At 42.8% G+C, this 22,070-nt stretch overlaps 1 protein-coding gene across 1 annotated transcript in view; it reads right to left on the bottom strand.

The window, feature by feature from the left end:
• GAS2L3 (growth arrest specific 2 like 3) overlaps positions 1-10,608 on the bottom strand; it is a 40,289-nt gene extending 29,681 nt beyond the window's left edge. The window contains exon 1 of the mRNA XM_020982320.2: positions 10,500-10,608. The gene's annotated coding sequence lies outside the window, so the exon portion shown is untranslated. The remainder of the gene's footprint in view (positions 1-10,499) is intronic.
• Positions 10,609-22,070: the final 11,462 nt, after the last annotated feature.

Raw genomic sequence — 22,070 nt, 5'->3', positions numbered from 1 at the left:
CTCTGTCTCTCTCTCTCTCTCTCTCTGTCTCTCTCTCTGTCTCTCTCTCTGTCTCTCTCTCTCTCTCTCTACACATAAGTCTCTTTTTCAAATAGGTCCATAGCGCTCATCACTTTTGTCTGTTCTGGCTAGAAATCCACTCATCTGTCTACATTCTGAAGAGAAAGTATATGGGGCAATTGAAGTCCTATTGGAATGGCAAATGGCATTCTCCATCTTTATTAAATACATCTAACAATTTTGGATATTCTCAAAGTACCTAGATCCTGGACCTTAATTGTAGCAAATGCCTATAAGGGTGATTCCCAGCAAGCTTCCCAATGGACATGTAGGGGGGTAGGGCTTCCTATTTGGGACATATTTTCAATTTCATCACATAGGACTGTGCTGTTGTAAAGATGACAAAGTGAACAGCCCCATTCCCAGCTACTTCCTATCAGTGACTTCAAAAGTTACTTCTCCCTGGCTGTGCTATGCTCATAAAGTAAGGGAAGTGGTTCTATGACTCTACTCCTCCCTAAGGCCTGCTACCTTCCACAGTTACCACTCAATCAGGTGGTGAGTGAGTGACAGCAGAATGCATCTTCTGGATGTCAACTTGTGAACACCTGTGAAGTATCTGCATCAATTTGAATTAAATTTAAATTAATCAAATTTAAATTTAATTCTACTCTATTGCTTTTTAGCAGAGAAGCACTTGCCATCTTTTCACCAAGCTCTAGGCAATATTATATTAAGACAGAGGTTAAGTGACTTGTGCAGGGTCACACAGCTGGTAGGTGTCTGAGCCTGGATTTGAACTCAGGTCTTTCTGACTCCAGGACCAGAGCTCCGTCCACTGAGCCACTGAGCTGCCTCTTACTCCATAACTACAAGATGCTACATAACGAGAATACACTGTGAACATGTATTATTCATGAGATATCTCAATATGTCATGTTACAAACAGAACAGAGGCTTAATAAGGCCAAGTGAGAATGACAGAGAGAACACTAGAATCTCTGTTTCCCAAACCTAATCCTGTGACTGTTGTACTAAGTCACACAGCTCAACGTGAAACAGATAACTCCATCTACTCTCCAATGTGGACCAGGAAACAAATAATCTTCAAGGCTGATCAGGCAAGTAAGCTCCCCTAAGGTTGTATGAACTTTCCTAGTCAGCAGCAGGCTACAAGACTTTTGCTGAATCACCTTCTTTGCTCTCAAATTTACAGAGATCTCACAGGTGTTCACAAGGTGACATCCAAAACAACCGTTCTGCTGCCACTCACTTTTATGCAAAATTAGATATAAAATCGTTATCTGTGATTAGATTCAATTAAGGTTTAACAATTTAATTGAATTATATGAGCAAATTTGGTAGTGAAAACAGCTAAATGAATAAATAAAAATTAAGAACAACTGCTCTTAGATTCAGCATAAAAAAACAGAAATAACAACTCTATTATACCCAGTTTATTTTTAATATGTAGCATGTGTTTATTACTGGACATCATTCTTTTATGTAAAACTTTGACCACTAAAGAATATTTCCGGGATGGAAAATGCTGTCCCCATCCAAAGAAAGAACTATGGAAGTCGAATCGCTATCACTTATTTTTACCTTCTGTTGAGTTTTGTTTCATCTTTCTGATGGTTCCTCCTATTGGTTTTAATTTTTACTTACAACTTCACTAATGTGAAAATATGTTTAATGGGTATGTAAATGTAAAGCCTATATCAGATTGTGTGCCGTCTTGGGGAGGTTGAGGGGGAGGAAGGGGGAGAAAAATTTTCAACTCAAAAGCATATGGAAGTGATTGTTGATAAATCAAAATAAATTAATAAAATTTTAAAAAATAAAGTGATTCTAAGCCACAAAAAAAGAATATTTCCTAGTATATTCTCCTTACCTTGTAATTCATGAAACATCCATAAATAAACCTACACCCCAAGTGCATACGCACACACCTATTTAGTCAACAACCTTCTATTAAGTGACTATGGAAAACAAACCATTAGGGGCTGAGGCAAATACAAAAATAACTGAGATATACACAGTTCCTATCCTCAAAGAGTTTACAATATAGCAAAGACAATGAAAGATACATAAATATATAGTAACTACATAATAACTATAATGCAAAATGGAATAAGTAAGAAAGATACAAACTGTTATTCAAGGCCTGGGTTCCCCCTGACAAGGGGACTGGGGAGAGAGCATCCCTTGAGCTAGGCCTGGAGAGACAGGAAGAAACAAGGAGGAGGGGTGCAGGTAGAAGGAGATGAATAAAAAAAGCCACAAGGGAGGCAGGAATGTACAAGGAGCAGCTAGTTTGGCTGGGACACAACACCCAGAAGCACAACTCAGTGACATGCCCTTGAAGTCGCAAGTGTTTGCTGAAACTCCAAATCTTATCTGTCAGCACACATTTGACAAACAGCTTTTTACTATACAGAGTTATATAATAATTGGAAACATCTGCCTGCTGAAGTTATACTTTTCTATTCTCAGTGGATAGAGCGCTGGGCCTGGAGTCAGAAAGACCTGAGTTGAGATCCAGCCTCAGACACTTACTAGCTGTGTGACCCTGGGTAAGTCACTTAATCTCTGTTTGCTTTAATCAACTGGAGAAGGAAATGGCAAACCACTCCAGTGTCTACACCAAGAAAACCACAGGGAGGTATTAGCATGCTATGGTTCATAGGTCATGGAGAGCTGGACACGACTGAACAATGACAATTCATTAATTTACTTTAGTTTTCTCCCAAGTGGATACAATAGGAAGTTCACACAAGCTAACTCCCCAGTAGAATACTGATGAAGTAGTCCAGATCCCACTGTTAACTGGGGCAAGTTCAAGTGCCTCAAGTCAGCTCCAGGTGGAAGAAGTTAAAGCAGCTTTCTGACTAGATCACTACAAGATCCAGTGATCTCTGCCATAGGGGCCTACAGCAGCTGCCTCAAAGTCTTCCTCTCCATACCAATCTCTGTCTGTCCTTATGCGTGGGGACTAAAATACAGATACCGACATTCCTTTGAACACCCTGGCCTCAGTCCTTAGACCTGAATTCCCAGAACCACACCTCAGCCACCAACCACACTACTCCAGTCTCAGACTTCACCATCACCTGTAACTGGTCCACCTCTATAATTTGAAACTTGGAGATTCCCCTCTTTAATTACAAACTCCTGTACTTCCATCTCTCTCTTGACCTCATGGCTCGTAAAGCCTCTTCAGCATCACTGTCTTCTCCAGTTTCCCAGTGCACCAGCCCTACTCTGTCATCACTGTGTGCTTTGACCCTGTAATTAACCGACTCCACTGTATACTCTCTTCCACCCTTGACTCTCCCCTCGTCAACCTATTGCCAGTTCTCCCTGAGGCATCCTCACCATCTATCTACCTTCTTGGATCCCAGTCCATGGCGGTGGGTCACTGTTGGGGGAGAAGTCATACAACCAGGCCAACCACGTCTCTTACAGGCATGTTATTTAATTCCCCCAGACCCCTCCCTGCAGCACAATAACCCCCTCAGCATGCCCTGATGCATTCTGTCACTTTGTGTGCAGTGCTTCTTCTGAGGCTCCTCCTCTATCCTCAGGCAGTACACATTTCTATTTATACTTGTCTTCTCCATTAGGATGGCCAGATACAGACAGACAGATCTCTTAAGTCTTCACTGTGTGCCAGGTACTGTGCTGCATATTGGGGATCACAGAGCCAACATTCTAAAGAGGAAGACAGATAAAAGGTAGGTGGAAGGTGGGAGAATAACTGGAGATGGCAGAGAAGTGGAACCAAGCAGGATAAGGCCAAGCCCAGGATGCTTCCAGCCATAGAGTCCAATTTTTCTGGTAAGAAAGGCTGATGGCCCAACATAGTCAAGGAAAGCAGCATGGCTAGAGATGTCCAGGAAATGAATGGAAGCTCCTTGAGGGTAGGGATTGTTTCTTTCTTTGTACTTGTATTCCCCACACCCAGAACAGCATTTGGCATTTGGCGGGCATTTAAAAAATATTTGATTGACTGGTGAGTGCCTATAGGTTTAAATACCATCTCTACCCAGAAGACACTGAAATCTCTATGTTCAGCCCTGATCTCCTTCCTCTCCTCCAGTCCTGTGAAACCAGCTGCCTGCTAGGTAATGACCCCAGATGAACCATTGACATCTGAAAGTCAACAGGTCCAAAACAGAACTTAGATCCTCTCCTCAAACCACCCTATTTCTGTGGAGGTACAGGCCATCCTCCTACTCAATGATCTTGGAGTCAACCTTGATTTTCCCTTCTTCCTTCATATGTGAGTAACTGCTAAGCTTCGTGGATGCTACCTCCACAATATCTCATCCCTATCACCTTTCTCTCCACTTACACAGCGGCCTCTCTAGCGCAGGCCCCGCAATGCTCCCTCACTGAATCCTAATTCTAAAGATGGAAGGGACCTTGAAGTCATCTTGTTCAACCACCTTATTTTATAGACAGAAAACTGAGACCTGGAGAGGCACACAGGCATAAAATGCAAGAGCCAAGATGCTTCCAGGCTCAGCCCTCTGTCAAACCCCATCCTGGGGGATTGTAAGCCCAGCTGACTTTTCTATGTCCAGGCTCTAATCCACCTTCCAAAGAGCCGCCAATACAGTCTTGCTAAGGCACAGGTGGGAGTCAGTCAGTGCCCTGCTTAAATTCTCTATTGCCTCTAGGATAATATACACAAACTCCTCAGCTTGGCACTAAAGGCCCCTCACATCCTGACTCTAAACTTCTTCCTCACCATTATCTCACATCAATCCTCTCCAAGAACGGTCTTCCAAACAAATGGCACAACTGCCTCCCATCTGCACAGAACATCTCCCACGCCTGGGATGCGCCCCCTCCTCATCTTTGCCTCTCATAATCCTCCTTCTCTTTGTTCAAAGCTCAACTCAGATGCCACTTCTTTTGCAAAACCTTCCCTGGTCCCTCAATGCTTGCTGCTCCCTCCTTCCCCAAGTCATCTTCTACTTCCATAGCTGTGCCAGATCCCACCTGGCTGCCCTCCATCCTCACCCCAAGAGAAGGCCAGCTGCACGAGGACTCTTCTGCTTTTGCTTCTGGATCCCCCAGGCTACTGCCTCATAGACAGCGCACATTTGACAGTGTTGGTTGCACTGAACTTAGGCCCCTCGAAGGCCCACAGTTCTAGGATTCGTGCACCAGGAATCATCAGTAATATTGAGTGCTCATTTTCACATGTTGTCGGACCCTCCAGACCAAATGCAAAGTGAACCAGACTTAATTCCAAGTCTTCAGGAACTTCGCGTTTCAAAATTGGGAAGAGGGCAAGACAAAGCTTTGTGGTAAGCAAATTTAAGCCACTAAATAGTGAGCAAGGGAATGAGTGTGGCTGATCCGAGTAAGCTGATAAGCCCCTGTTGACTTTGGAGCGGAACATCGCTACCAGGAAGCATGGCTGTGTCCAAAGATGCTCTGTTTACCACTTCATGGGTCAGCACTAGATGGCAAGATAGCATCAGTAAATGACTGCTCTGCTTTGCTGAGTTCACCGTTTAGCTCTGCAGTTAGAATGTAGTTAATATGGAGTTCCGTGGAGAAATGTACACAGGTGCACAAGCTTCCTCACAACTTCCAAACTGATTTATTTTTAAGAATTAATCATGTCACACTTCTGTATGACAGCCTCAGTCCTCCAGGAACAAGGACAAACATTTATTTAGGGCTTTGAAGCTGACCATTTGCTTTCTTTTACATTATTGGGAGGTAGACACTCCAATTAAAGGCTACCCTCAACCTACCCATTTCTGTTTTGGCCAGAAACCCTGAGGGTCTTCCCCTCCCAGACTAATTTTTTTTTAACCTAGGTAATAGAGGGCTTTCTCTGCTTCAGTTCTTACTTAATCACTGAATGGGCGCTGCCTCAGTCAAACTTAGACCTGGGGAAGACCTTAGCTCCAAAAGGCCAAAGTCTCCCACTGCATGTAGGGCCATCTCTGGTAGTCCTGATGTATATCTTGCCACTGAAGGAGAAAGTGAGCCTGGTGACTTGACACAGCCCTCCCTCACTTAAATCCAATTCACTTTCACGTAATGGCATCCCGTCTGAGGTCCATGGTCCTCTTTGAGAACAAAAGACAAAGAACAACCCCCACCCACCCCTTCTAGTAGATGGGGGAGGAGAAAGCTCCTATCACAATGGAAATTTGATAGGAGTGAAAACTAGAGGGGTTTGGAACCATCCAGACTGATTTCATGATTTTGTGATTGCTTCACTATGTGAACTCCTAATTTGGGTGACTTGGTTTGTTGCATTTTTTTTTACATTCAGTAGATATTAAATCATAACTCAAGCAAAAGAAATAGCTGTTTTATATAAAACAGGAACAGGAACAGACTTCCTAATTCTGATTATGAAATAACAGAAGCTTTTTATCTTAGTTGTCATCAAAAAGCATTTGAAGTTTTTATCTGTGCTGTATGTTGTGTGGGTCAGATGACTGTGTGCCCCTCTACTCTCTGTGCTGCTGAAAGACTTTTCAAAAATGCCTGGCAAGATAAAGGGAACATGAGAGGAGCAAATCAGAGGAGCTGTATTCCTCCCCATAGATCGACCTCCTTTTCTGGGCTAACTTATAACCTCCAGCTGCCCTGCTCCTTTGCTTTTCAGTAAATGGGCATCATCACTGGAAGAGCTTTCCTCTTAGAACTTTGGTTCCAGCAGAATGACAATATACAGCTTTTCAGAGGAGAAAAAAGAAAATTGATTTTAACTCAATAGGCTCAAAATAATGAGAAGAGAAACAATTACGACTGCTCCATTTCAGCTGGCTTGTGAATGGGGTGCATGAAATAGATGACTCAGCCAACGGTCACGTCTCAGAAGTTCAGCAGTTGATTTTCCACTAGGATTTCTATTTCATTTCATTTAAGTTCCACGAGAGGTGTGGCCAAAGAATCTTGTGCTCAGAATCATGTGCCGTGTCTTGGAGAGTTGAGTTTTAGAGCAGTCCACCCACACCCTCGAGGAAGTAATGCCTGAACTTAAGCTAGAAACTGGAGAGTCTTTAGAAATAGTCTATTCCCATAATGAAGTCAGGGGCCAGCTGTGCTGGTTAGACGTAGTTTAGATTGCTCCAATTTCAGCCTTTTCCATTTGAAGAGGATAACAAGGAGCCAGTGTGGAGGAGGAAAGAGTCCTTATCTATAAAATGATTCCAAAATGCACAGCGCTGAATCTAGGCAGCACAACACTGTGAAGAGAGTGATGGATTTGGCAAGTCAAGAAAACCTGAATTTGAATCTTGCCTCAGACACCTGGGATAGCTAGGTGGCACAGTGGGATACGATCCTGGGCTTGGAATCAGGAAGACTCATCTTCAGGAGTTCAAATCCAGCTTCAGACACTTACTAGCTGTATGACCCTGGGCAAGTCCTTGCCTCAGTTTCCTCATCTGTAAAGTGAGCTGGAAAAAGAAATGGCAAACCACTCCAGTATCTTTGCCAAGAAAACCCCAAATGAAATCATGAAGAGTTAGACACAACTGAAATAAAAGAACAACAACTACTCAGGCACCTACTGGTTGTATAATTCTAGGCAAGTCTCTTAACCCGAGACCCCACTCACTTATTTGTAAAATTGAGAAAGTAACCTGCCTCTCGAGGTAAGTGGGGGGATAAAAGTAATTAGCAAATCTCAAAATGATATATAAATCTTAACTAATATTACCTACTTTTGTTTTTAAAAAACAACAGCCTGAAACTTAGCAAGCAACTGTTTGAAGAAGGCCAAGTATTCCAGAAACCATGGCCTGGCCCACTAAGCCTGTGAGTCCATGATCCCTCTGCTGCCTCCTCTGGTAGAATGTAAGCACCTTGAGGGCAGGGGCTGTTTTAGTTCTGTACATGTATCTTTAAGGCCTAGCACAGTGCCTGGCACTCAGGAGGCATGTAAAATGCTAGTTAATTCCTTGATATCTCTATCACTGCCTAAATGTAATTTTTCTGGTTTAGTAGCTCTCAGTCAGTAAGTGGCTAGGCAAAAAGATAAAGAAAGAGTAAATCCTGCCTTCATTTATGCAATTCTTCAAAGACAAATGTTGTATAAAGGTAATTTACTTGGTACTCTATTATTTTCAGCCCCATAATAAACAAGGAGAATACAAAGGCAAAGAACACCAGCCTTGAAATCCCAATGACAGGATTCAAGTTCCATCTTGAACATTTCCTAGCTTATGTAAATGTGGGCAAGCAATTTAACCTTTCTGGGCCTCAGTTTCCTCATTTGTAAAATGAGAATAGTAATAGCCATGCTCCCCACTTCAAAGGGTTATTGTAAAAAAAGAAAATCATGTCGTGAACCTTTATACAAGTAAAACTTTTACTTTGAAGTTTTGGTCTTGGCCTGTGATTTCATTGGTTTCAAAAGAGAACTTCCATTATGGAAACACCTTCTACCAATGCAGAACAAGATTTCTATAATTTAAAGAGTTGTCTGAGGCACTAAAGGATTCAGGGACTCCCCCAAGGTCCAACAGCCAGTATGTGTCAGAGGTAAGACTCTGAACCTTGAAGTCAGGAAAAGCTTTCTAACAATTAGAATTATCATTAAGCATAATGGGCCATGTGATGAAGTAGGGAGGTCCCCCTCACTGAAGATATTAAAGCAGAGACTAGATTACAACCTGTGGGCATGCTATGACAGGAATTAATTTCAAGATATAGGTTAAACTAGACTGCTACTGAGATCCCTTCTAGAATTCTGTGATTCTGACTTCAAGCCTCTTCAAGGCCAGCCCTCTGTCTTCTACCTCGGAGGTGTCAAACTGGGCATGCAGCCCATAACACTCCCAAGTGTGGCCTTGAACCAGGTTAAAATGTAGTTCCTATCTGATTTCAAAGTGGTGATATTCTATATACATATATATATATATATATATATATATATATATATATATATATATATATATCTCATATATAATATATGTATCATATATAATATGTGTAATATATAATACATATGATGTGTTATATATTATATATGTACACACATACTGATATAGTAAATATATATGTACACACACAAATATATATATACATACATATATAAATACACACAAGTGCGCGCACACACACATGTACATATATGTATATATATGCGCACATATACACACATGTGTATGGTTCTCTAAGTCAATATGAGGCCAGTAGGGATCATTAAGTACAGGGTTTTTTATAAAATTTAGATATCATTGCTCTATGCCATGCTGAGATATTATCATTCATAATTAGTATTTTCTGATGATGTTGATGAGAAATTTAGAAAGACCATTTTCACCTGAAGATGGCCAAAGAAAAAAAAACATGAGAATGCACTCAATATAATGGACCCATTTTGCTCCACCTGGGTATGGCCTTGGGAAAAATAAAAAATCAGTAAACACATAATCAATCACCCAATCAACTTCCATTGATTAAGGGCTAGGCACTACACTATGGGAATCACAGAGCCATAGATTTAGCTGGAACAGACCTCAAAGATAAGGAAATTAAAACCCAAATTAATTAACTGATGGGCTCAGGGTCCCACAGATATCAGTGAATTGGAGCCCAGGTACTCTCACTCCAAATCCAGCCCTCTCTTCCACTACAGAGTTGATTTGGGACACAGGGGCGAACATAAGAGGTTTGAGGACACGGACTTCTTTGCTTTTGTCTTTTTCTCCCCCAAAGTATCTGGCACATCGTCAGCTTTTAATAAATTCTTACTGAATTGAAACAAGCAGCCTTGCCACATGCCTGGGTGACTCTGGACAGGTCTCTGAATACCTCTGGGCGCCAGTGTTCTCCTCTGTCAGATGGGACAGCTGGACCATCTGCGACCTCTAAATCCACTCCATCGCTAGATTTATGATTCTCTCAGCCTACGAGGCTGAGACCTGTGTGACCGTGGGAAAATCAGCATTCTGAGCCTCAGTGTTCTCTGCAAGGCTGGACAGTTGGACCAAATGACCTCTACGGTCCCTTTCGGCTCTAAATCTATGATCTTATGTTGCAATGATAGACCCTTGTGACCCTGGGATGGTAAAGTCACCCTTCTTGGCCTCAGTTTCCCCATCTGTGAAACGGGGGCAGGAGCTGCACTGATTGAGTTCTAGGATCGGCTATCTGAGCTCCCAGGTCCTGCAGTCTGGGAAGGACAGGAGGGCAGCCCCTTCCCCAGGCCTGGAGGCGGGGGACACACCTGGGCTTCTTCTCCCGCATCCAGACCCCGGGAGCGGGAGAGCTCCCTCAGCGGGGGCACGGAGAGTGAGGGGGCAGATGGGCGTCGCCTCCGACCAACCAGAACGCAGGATTCCCCCTTCCCAGAAGAGCCAATGGCGGCCAGGTATGGGTGGGGCTTAACCCGGGACCCCCAGCTGAATGACCCCTCCCGGCCACGGCCGCGAGCCGACCTCCGCGAGGACAGCCGTCTGCCCAGGACACGGGAGACAGGGTCCCCAGGGCAGCGGCGGGCTACTCACCGGCTCCGGCACCAGAGGCTCAGCTCGTCTCCCGGGTCACCATGCCAGGGCTGAAGCGGTACGTTGTCCCCAACCAAACCGCCTCCGCCTCAGCCTCAGTCTCCGGCCCCGCCGCCGCCTCTTTCGAAAGGACCAATCAGAAGCAGGGGGAGGTGTAGCCTGGAGGGAGACCGAGGCCCCGCCCACCAGAACTGCCCGGGAGGAGCGCGAGACGCGCGCGAGGCCGTGACTCACCGGGGGAGGGGGAGGGGGAGGGGGCCCGCCCCCGCTCCCGCCCCGCCCTCTCCGCTGTCTGGGTGGACCGGGCTCGGAGCCACGTGCAGTAGACCCGCGAGCTCGGGGCGCCGGACGTTGCCGGGGTGGAGGAAGGGGCGGGGAGGACTGACCAGACTGGTTTTAGCGGGGTGCAGGTGCATACCTGTATGAAGGCATTCAGTTCGCTTATTCTTAAGACCCAGTTTTAAAGCCGGGGGGCCCGGAAATCATCGTTTTACAAATAAGGAAACTGAGGCCCAGAGACGTCAAAGAGACCGAGATTTAGAATTATAAAGGAACTTCTAGCCCACCCTCCCCCCCCTTTTGCGGAATGAGAAAAAAAAAGGGCCAACTAGACAAACCCCCTCGTTTTACAGGTGGGGAAACGGAGGCACGGGGAAGTCCTCGGGATAAGACAACCTTCCAGTCCTAACCTTTATTTTCAAAAATGAAGAAACTGAGTCCCACGGGGGCTAAGACCTTCCTGTCTCCCCCAACCTTCCTAAACCCCTCCTCTTCTGCTATTCAGTGACACAGGTTACTTGCTGTACCTCACCGTGGACACGCCATTTCCCGACTCCAAGCATTTTCACTGGCTGCCCCCCGCCCACCCACCCCATACCTGAAATGCTCTTCCTTTTCGTCTCCACCTCCTGTCTTCTCCCGCTATCTTAAAATGTCTGCGGCTGTCCCACCTTCTGCCTTTCCCAGTGCTCACTTTTACTGCCTTCCCAAGCTCTGAAACTACTTCTAAATTTATTCTGTATATATCTTGTTTGGACCTAGTAGGTCTCCTGTCTCCCTTCCCTCTCCCCCCATTAGACTGGGAGCTCCTTGAGAGCAGGGACTATTTTTTGCCTTTTTTTTTTTTTATCATACTCAGCACTTAAGCAGCGACTTGCTGATTTAAGTGACTTTCCTAAGACTGGACAGTATGTCATAGTATCATAGGTTCATAGTTTTAGAGCTGAAAGGAACCTTGTTGTCCAGTCATTTCCAACAAGTCCGACACTTAGTGGTCCAATTGAGGGGTTTTCTTGGTAGAGACACTAGAATGGTTTTTGCTTTCAGCTCATTTTGCAGTTGAGGAAACTGAGGCAAACGGGGTGAAGTGACTTGCCCAGGATTACTCATCTAGTGAATGTCTGAGGCCAGATTTGAACTCAATGCCTTGGAGGGCATTTAGTCCAACTGGTTCCTTTTATAGGGTTGCAAACTGGCCCGGAGATTTGAGGTAACTTAATATACACCTTGTCTCTCCCATTAAAATTCGAGCTTCTAAGAGGGCAGGGACTATTTAGTTCATTTTGTCTTTTTGTCCTCTAGTGCCTAGCACAGTGCTTGGTATATAGTAGGCACTTAATAAATGCTTGTTAATAAGCTGCCTTGGAAATTCCCAAGGCCTAACATAAAATAGGTCTTTTTATAGGTCTTTACAGAGTGCTTATTGAATTGAATTGAATCCTCCTACCCTTTCACACAAATTCTTAGGACAGGGGTGGGGAACCTGCAGCCTCGGAGCCATATGTGGCCTTCTATGTCCTTGGGGGCAGCCTTTTGACTAAGTTCAAGTTTTACAGAACAAGTCCTTTTATTAATGGGATTTGTTCTGTGAAGTTTGGATTGAGTCAAAATGCCAAACTTGAGGACCTAGCAGCCTCGAGGCCCCAGGTTCCCCACCCCTGCCCTAGGACCTGCCCCCAAAAGGATAATTGTAGCTTTGCCTCCGAATCACGAATCTGACTTGCCTCTAACATGACAATTAGTACTTGAAGTTCCTACATAGAATTAAAGGTAACAACCTGCTTCTCATTCATGGGTGGGATTTTTAATAGTGGCTTGACCTATTACATACATCTTGATAGCTCTCTTTTTGCTTCCTAAATTAACTTAGCTATGGCCTTCGGGGAGAGCCTGCCGGTATTACCAGCTTGACTCCATCATTGTAGGAGTTGGGGAACATTCACTTTCTTTACTATACGGCTGTGCCGTATAGTATGTGAATGATCCAAACAGTCAATGCCTAGGTGTTTGCCAGTGACTATTCACTTACACAACAGTCTTCACTTTATGCAAGGGGTGATTTCAATATCCAAAGCCTCTAGTGTATTTCAGATATGAAGCTAATAAAACTTTGACTTTGCATTTGCCACTTAAAACCCTTTAGAAAGTCCATTTGTGATTACATGGCATTTCTATCACCTTTCCTTTGAACCTGGTCTCAAATAACAATCTCCCCCATAGAATGTAAACTTCTTAATCCCAAGGATTGGTTCCTTTTGTACCTTTGTATCCCCACCTCCTTGAAAACGGAGGGGCCTAGCAGTCAATCCAGTGAGTCTGAGTCAACAAACATTTATTTAGGTGCCTACTGTGTGCCAGGCACTGTGCTAAGTTCTGGGGCTAGAAAGAAAGGTAAGAGACAGTTCCTGCTTACATTCCAATTAGAGAGACAATATACAAAGAACTATGGACAAATAAGCTATTACAGGATAAATCAGAAACAATCAACTTTAGGAAGGCACTAGCCCTAAAGGGGATGGGAAAGGCTTCTAGTAGAAGGTGGGATTTTAGCTGGGACTTGAAGGAAGCCAGGGATGATGAGGGCTAACATACCAGGAACACGATAGGCAACTGATAAATACTTGGGAGTTTACTGATTTTCTGGTTTGACATTGTAACAGATTGCACCCTGTGTGAGATGCTGAAGCTAGAGGATTTCTTTATTCAATGAGAATTTATTGAGTACTTAGTTATTGAGTACTTACAATTTATATTGTTTGGTTGTCTATGGTTCCTTTTAGTCTATTGTAGTTCCTGTGTTTGGCCCTTTTTATGTTTGGATTCTTTGTTTTTACTTTATCTAATAAAATGCTTGTAACTGTTTTTTTTACTCACTCAATGTATTTTTTTCAACTTTTATTTTCATTCTGTCTTTTTAAAAATGTATTTATTGTAAGCAACAGATTGTGGAGTTTTGTTTTCTTATTCAATCTGGCACTCTTTTTTGTTTTATCAGATTGTTTACTGTACATTTAAAATTATGTGTTAGATTTATATTTTCCTTTATTTGCCTCTAATATTATTTTTTCCAAATTGAGAATTTTCCCTCTTCTTCTATAAACACACTATTATGCTTCTTCCATTATTTTAATTGAATCCACATTAAGGAAACCCCATTTCATTTAAGGAAACCCCATACTCATCATCTCTCTTCCCCTTACCCTCAAGCCCCTCTTCCCATTAGTCCCACAGCTCTGGACTAATCTTTATTTTTTTTTTAGGAATATTATGCATTAGTTTTCCAGCAAAAATGAGAGACATACATAAGGAATGTATTTAAATTAATTTTCCAACCCTTGGGAACATTGCTTAAATATATGTACTATTAGAAGTATTTCTAATAGACGTATGATCTCACCTCCAGCAATACATCTCAAAACTCACGTAGGCATTCGGGTTCCATGTGACTACCGGCCATGTTCTTCCATAAGTTTGCCGCAGGGAGTTCTTGAGTTCTCTTGACATCGTGTAGGTATCAATGAGGCAAGCTAGGTGTCCATTGGTTATGTCTTGATCTCACTCTGACTGGTACATCTTTTTTTTTTTCCTTCTGGTCCTCCATTTCTCCTCTAACATTTTTCCCTAGCACAATTCCTCATTTGCATTGCATTGTAGCCTGCTTACCTCTCAATTTTCCTCTGACTGAGCTTCCATTTCAATTCCCTAGAGACCCTAGTGCTCCCTAATTCAGGACACTAAGTCATCAAAAGACTATGGGCATTGAAGAGATGGGCCTTTGTTTCAAAGAAAAGTTAGAAGTCATTAAAAGACTTGCCCAAAGGCAATCTAGCCTATTCCCTTCCTACTGTTCAATTTTGGGGTCCAGTTCAACATCCATCTGTCGGAGCCACTCAAGATATATTCAATGGACAAGTTCTATGAATTGTCCACCCAAATGTATATCATAGTCTGGAAAATAGGCATTCTTCATCCACTTGGTGCATGGATTGACCTGTGGGTTATTCATCTATAATATATACAAACTTGGTCAACAGACATTCTTCTTTAGTTCATTCATTTGTGGGTTGCCCATCCCAAGCATTCCCATGAAGCTGAGAAAATAGCTTTTCTTCTTTGGGTACATTAATTTATGGACTATCCATCTATATCATGCCATGTGATTTGGAAAATAGATTTTCATTTGATCCACTCAACTATGAGTTGCCCATCCGTCATTGTCCAGACCACAAAATTCTTCACTTCATTAAAAAAAGGAAGGAAAACCTATGTGGAAGACATTATGCCAAATGCTGTGGGGGATTTGAAAAGGTATGACTGAGTCCTCGACCTCAGAGTGTACAATGCAGTGGAGAAATTAAAGTAGAATATCCTATTGCTAGAAATGTGCCTAAGAGTATTGTAGACTCTCTGTACCCCTGCCCTATCTGGAAGTCAACTTCCCTGTTTTATTTTCTCTGGCCTCTGCTTCCTGAGATGCAATTACTTTTTACAAGTAAATAAATAATGAAATTTGGCTTTTGTCTTTTATTTTCCTTCAGAAGTTTTCTTCATAGTTAGTTATGTTATGTGTATGGATTTCCCTCATCAATGGCATCTTTCACAAGCCAGTTGGCATAATATTGTAAACTCTTTGAAGGCAGGGTCCAGTTCTTTGGAATGCTTACAATATCATATATTGGGAACTTTGCTAAATACATGCTGTCCTCTGGGCCATTCCTTTAATCACCAAGCATTTATTAAGCGTCATGGTAGCTTCATTGATCTACAGCTAGAAAGGTTCCTAGAAACCACCTAGTTCAAAAGTCTCATTTTATGCACAGTTAAGTGACTTGTCCAAGGTCACACAGGCAGAGCCTGAATTTGACTCTGGGTCTCCCGACTTCAAATTTACCACCCTTTCTGGGTGAGGCACAGTGCTAGGGCGTACAGAACCAAAAACGAAAGAGTCCTGGCCTTCAAGGAGCTTGTGTATTCAATAATAAGTGAGATTGTGTTATAATAGTTTCTTTTGGGTGTCTCTGACAACTGACCTCATTTGAATGTGGCTGGAAATGGCTCTGTGTTATGCCAGATTTAAGATGATGCCCAACTGGGATGGCCAGGTAGCACAGTGGATAGAACATTGGCCCTGGAGTCAGAAAGATCCGATTTCACGTCTGACCTTGGACACTTACTAGCTTTGTGGGTAAGTCACAGATGATGGCCAATGCCTGCCTACTCAGGGAAAATACAGGAAAACCAGCCAATGGCTTTTGAAGGGTTTTACTAAGAAAAAGGAAAAATAAATAATGTAAATAAAGTGCTCCAGGCCAAGAAATGCCAGTGGAATTGAATCCATGGAATATTATGATTGTCGATCCCCATAGGACTGGGATTGGGCTTGAAACCAAGGGCAACTCAGACTTCTCAAGAGAAAGAATACAGTATTAATTCAGATCAACAAAAATGTATAAACCACCTGATATGACAAAGGCACTTTGCTAGACCCTAGAAATAAAAAGATGAAACATGGTACCAATCCTCCCATTAAGAACTTATGCACCTAGTACAGGAAACATGGTAATTAGACAACTAAGTATGATAGAAGATTCAATGTGATAAAGGCAAAAGGGAGATCAGCCAATCAATCAACAAGCACTTATTTTAAGCACCTACTAGGTGACAGTCAAAAGACAGATGACCTTGGAACCAAGAAAACCTGGGTTCGAGCCATGCCCAAGTACTCAGGCTGTGTGACTCTAAGCAGGTTACTTAACCTCTCTCAGTTCTAGCTCTTAAAGACTAAGTTGCAGAGAAGTTGCCAACCTCCAAGGGTAAAGGGAATTTCCTCACCTGGCAGTTCCCCATCCCAAGAAATCACAAGCCCAGACCCTATACCTATGTGGCAGACACTGTGTGAGGTGATGGGCATACAAAGACAAAAGGGGAGAGAGGCCCTAGCCGCAAGGAGCTTACCTTCTGCTGGAGGAATACAGAAAGTTCACTGATAAACACAGGGTGTATAGGAAATAAATGCAATGATTTTTCATATAATGTGCTGTGTGATCCAAATAAAGTACTAAATGAGAATGTGAAGGATGAGAAAGGACTTTCATCTGTAAAAATTAGGGAATAATACTAATAATAATAATAACTAATGTTTCCACAATAAGTTTTGCAAAGCAGTTTTATGTGTATTAATTCATTAGATCCTTATAACAACCTTGGAAAGTAAGTGCTATTATTGTCATCTCAGTTTAACAGATGAGGAAATTGAGCCAGATAGGTGTGAAGTGACTTGCCCAAGGTCCCTCAGCTAGTAAATGTTTGAGGCTGGATTTGAACTTGGGTTTTCCTGACTCTCAATTTAACACTCTATCTACTCCACCACAAGTAGCTGACTAGGAGAAGGGATGCCTACATGGAGATGGGCATCTGAGCTGGATCTACAAGAAAGAGAAGGATTTTTAAAAACATAAATGTGGAGGCAATCAGGTTGTTGTCCTTTGTACTCAAAGACATCCCCATGGTACAGTATGTCTGACTGTGACTGATCAGACCAACATGAGCCGTCAGAAGGTTCTACCACAAACCAGGCACAAACAGTCCATATGAACATTTCCAATGAAGATGTCTCTCAATTTGTGCATCTCATGTTTCTTTTCAGCTTCTGCAATTCTTCTTTGCTCATAGCACACCATGCTGGGTGGTTCTGTGCCAGTGTCTCCCATGTCTCACAAAGATTCGAGGAATGAAAGAGGAATGTGAAGATACAGAGAAGTAGGAAAGGATGGGGTCAGGTCGAGGGATAGCTATTAAGCTTCTGTGTGTAAAGGAGAACAAAGAGAAAAAATCCCATAAAAGTAAACAAGCCAGATTGAGGGTTTCAAATGCCAGCCAAGTTAAGGAGTCTATATTTGGCCCTCTGTAGGCAATGGAGAACCACTGAAGGCTATTGAGCAGAGGCACAAGGTGATCAGAACACCACAAAATGAAGATTCATTTAGTAGCTGGGGAAATGTTGGCTTGATGAAAGAAGACCTGGTACCAGGTTCCAAGCCTCCAATTTGGAGGCTTATACTATAGTCCAGATGAAAGGTGATAAGATTCTTGATAAGTTGGTAGTAGCAATATAAGTGCCCAGAAGGGGAAGAATACAACAGAACTTATAGTGCTAAAGTCTATAAGATTTAACAACAAATTTGATGCACTGGATAAAGAAATGGGAAATAATCCAAGGCAACTCAGAGATTTTTAGCCTGGGTGACTGGAAGGGTTGTGTCACCATCAATACAGAGAAGAAAGTTGAAGAAGAGGCAGGTTGGAGGTGGGAGTGAGGGAGAGATGATCATCTCGATTTTAATGTGATTCATTTTAATTTAATTTAAGGCATGGTTTGGGATACTGATAAGACATCCAGCAGGAGACATCCAATAGGTGGCTGGGCATGAAGGACTGAAATTAAATGAGAGGTGGGGGCTGGATATAGATTTGGAAGTCACCCACAGAGGTGATCATTTAAGCTATAGGTATAGATAAAGGAGAGGAAAGAGGAAGGGAGGGGGGAGGGGAGAGTAGAAAAAAAGGAGATGCAAAGGAAGAGGGGAGAATAGGAGAGAGGAGACTGGACAGGACTACGAACAGAGCCTTGGAAGACACCTTCACTTAGGAAGCATGTAGAAGAAGTTGAACCAATGAAGGCAACCGACAAGAAGGGGATAAGACAGGTGGGAGAGAAATAAGAGAAAGCTGTATCAGAAAACCAAATGAAGAGAGGAGGGAAGAGTGCTCAGCTGGGTCATTCTGTAGAAATCAAGAAGGATGAGGAATGAAAAACCCTGGATTTGGCAATCAGAAAGCCACTGACCTTGAGTACTGTGATGAGATCTGAAGCCAGACTACTAGGGTCTTGAGAAGTGAGTGGGAAGTGAGGTGGTGACTTCAGACTCCTCTTTCCAGACAGTTTTGGAATAAAAAGAAAGGGGCTATAAGACAATAGCTTGAGGGTCAGGGGAAGTGAAGCTGATGTCAACATGATGTGATATACCTTTAACCAATGTCTCTACTTGCATGAATGTTCCAAATAGCTCTCTGGGACATTTTAAATTTGGGCATATCCTGATGTTTTATTTTGTCTTTCTTTGGTTAACCACAAAGACCAGAGAATGGGGACTTGGGATAAGGAAGAAAGGGACTTTTTTTTTTATAAAAACACAGCCAAGACTCTCACACAGTAGGGTTTGTGGAACAGATACCAGGGTAAAATTCTCTCGCTTCCTTTTAGTGAATTATGCAGTTAAACAGAGCACAGAAGACACTTATCCTGGGCACAGAACAAGTATAGGCCATGCCTCCTGTTGCACCAGCATGTATTCCTGAGTTAATATCCAACAGACACTGGTGTAACTTGCCTCCTCAATTATGAACATATCTACCTGTGAAAGATACATAATTCTGTCAAAGGGAACACCATCCTTCTAGGCGCCGAGATTCACAAACTTGGAGTCATTCTCAACTCTTCAGTCTCCCTGTTCTTCACTTCCCCACCCAGATTCAATCAGTTACCAGATCTTGTGATTCAGCTTCTGCACCATCTCTCTCATATCTCCTCTCACTCACCTTACCTCAAGCCCTCATCAGGCCTTACCTAGAGGCAGTTGATGGTGCAGTGGATGGAGCTTAGGACCTAAAGTCAGGGAGACCTAAGTTCAAATCCAGCCTAAGATACTTCCTAGTGGAATGACCCTGGGCAAGTCACTTAATCTTTGTTTGCTACCATTTCCTCAACTGTAAAATTAGGATAATAAAGCACCTACTTCCTAAGGTTGCTGTGAGGCCCAAATGAGGTAATATTTGCAAAAGTGCTTAGCACAGTGCCTAGCACAAAGTAGGTGCCTGATAAATGCATATTTCCATCCCTTCTAAAACCACTCGATAGTCTCCTAATGGGTTTTCCATTTTCTAGTCTCTGCCTTCTGTATTCTATCTCCCACCTAGCTACCAAAACGAAATTCCTGAAGTTCAGATCTAGCCATGCTACTCCACTCTCCAACTCAAGAAGCTTGTCCCTCTTGCCACTAGGAAAAATACAAATTCTTTCATTTGGCATTTGAAGTTGCAGTAGAATTTAAGCTTCTTGAGAGCTATAACTATTTCCTTATTATCTTTGTATCAGCAGTGCCTAACACATAGTCAGAACCTAGTAAGTTCATGAAGAATGGAATGGAATAAGATGAAATGGGATGGATTGGGATGGAATGGAATATGTGCATATGTAACTCTTGTACTTCTATCAATGAGGAAAGTGTCTCATGCCAATGGGCTTTGGGACAGAGGTTACATGTACATTAAATAATACTTATATGCCCCCTGTTACCACGATGAGTTTTCCCATTGACTAATAAAGCTCTTTGGATTCTTTAGTTAACTTCATGCTTTTTGACATTTTTTGCTGGGCTGGCAGAGGAGTCTTTGACTCGCATTAGGCTAGAATGAGGTAGCCCTCTTACTTCTCAAGGTTTCTTACCATGTTCACCAAAGGAAACTGAGCAGAAGAAAGAATGAAATGTCAGGGATGTGACTGAGAAAAAGTGTCCTAACTCTGAGGCTGGGCTAATCTAGAAAAGCTTCCCATCCAGGCGTGGGCATGTTTGCCCCCAAATCCTTGTTACAGAAAGCCTCGTAAATCATGAAGTACCCAATGCTGATTGGTTTTAAGAATCTGGTCAAATGGCGGGGGATAATGGAGCCTTCCTGATACTGAATCATCTTACACAGAACAACTAAAAAGCCAGTCGTGGGCCTAACTAGAAACCAACAACAGGAAGTGAAAGTGAAGGTTTGAGGAAATGCACGGCACAGGAATTCTTACTCTTAGCTCCCTACATAACTCTTTGGACTTCAGAGAAACTGGAAATGATCAGGGGAAGTTACACTAGGCTGATTATCCAGTAGAGTTTCATTGGACCAAGGAAAGTGACAAAGATGTAGCATCCATATTTGGAGCATTTCAAACAACCAGTCAACAAGCATTTATTAAGTGCTGACTGTATGCCAGGCACTGGGGATATACAAAGACCAAAATGAACCAGTATCTGCCTTCAAGGAGCTTCCATTGTATCAGGGGTGGCAGAAGAAGGTTCAGAGGATCATGGATCTAGAAATGACTTTGGAGACCATCCAGTTTAACCTCCTAATTTTACAGTTGAAGAGACTGAGGCCTGGAAAAGTTCAATAATTTGCTCAAGGTCATGTAGTAGCAAGCATCAGAGGCAAGATTTGAACCCAGAATTTCTGATTTCAGGGCCCCAGTGTTCTTTCCTCTGTTGTGCACCCTTACCCATTATCTAACCTCCCTTATTTCCCTTCCTCCTGACTTCCGTGTTACTTGTGAGGACACCCCCATCTTTCCCAGTCCCCCAGGCTCACAACCTCTATTCCTCACTTGTACTCCCCTCACATACCCAAACTTTGCCAAGACTTGTGGTTCCCACTTTCCCAACAGTTCCCATATTTATTCCCTTCACTTCCCTCACACAACCACCATCCTAGTACAGAACCCATCACCTCACACGTGGACTGCTGCGATAACCTCGTTGATCTCCCCAATTCAAAGTGTCTCTCCTCTCTAGTCCATTCTCCACTCAACACCAAAATGATTTTCCTAAAACATAGGTCTAACTCTGCTATTCCCATTACTTAATAAACTGTAATGACTCTGTATCACCTTCAAGATCAAATATAAAATTTTCTCCTGGGCATTTAAAGCCCTTCACAATTTGACTTCTTCCTACCCTTTCAGTCTTCTTACACTTTTGATGATGTAGTAACAGTGGTCTTGCTTGAACACTTCCTGATGTTTTAAGTGGCTGTGTCCCAAGTCTATAATGCTTTTCCTCCTCACCTTCACTTTCAGGCTTTCTTTCCAGACTCAGTTCAAATCTCATCTTCTGCAAGGGGCCTTTCTTGGTGGTTCTGCCACCCCTTTCTCGCCTCTGGCCCACAGTGCCATATTTCCGTGATAACTTTCTTTTTACGTTGTATATATCTTAAATGTACATCATTAATTACATGTCTCCTCCATTAGACTGTAAGCTCCTTGAGGGCAGCAATTGTTTTTGCTTTTCTTTACCCAGTGCTTGGCACACAGTAAACAAATGCTCACTGACTAACTAGCTTTCCTTCTGTATTAGGCATAGACACACACAAGCACAAAACCCCCCAACTTTTCAACATCCAAGGAACAAGTTTGTTTAGTGTTTTGGAGTCTCAAGAAAAGCTCGTGTTGCCATTATTTGTTAAATGATTACAGTG

This window comes from Phascolarctos cinereus, unplaced genomic scaffold, assembly GCF_003287225.1.
Source record: "Phascolarctos cinereus isolate Bilbo 61053 unplaced genomic scaffold, phaCin_HiC Scaffold_1;HRSCAF=81, whole genome shotgun sequence".
Classification (NCBI taxonomy): Eukaryota; Metazoa; Chordata; class Mammalia; order Diprotodontia; family Phascolarctidae; genus Phascolarctos; species Phascolarctos cinereus.
This window is presented reverse-complemented; position numbering and strand designations above follow the sequence as displayed.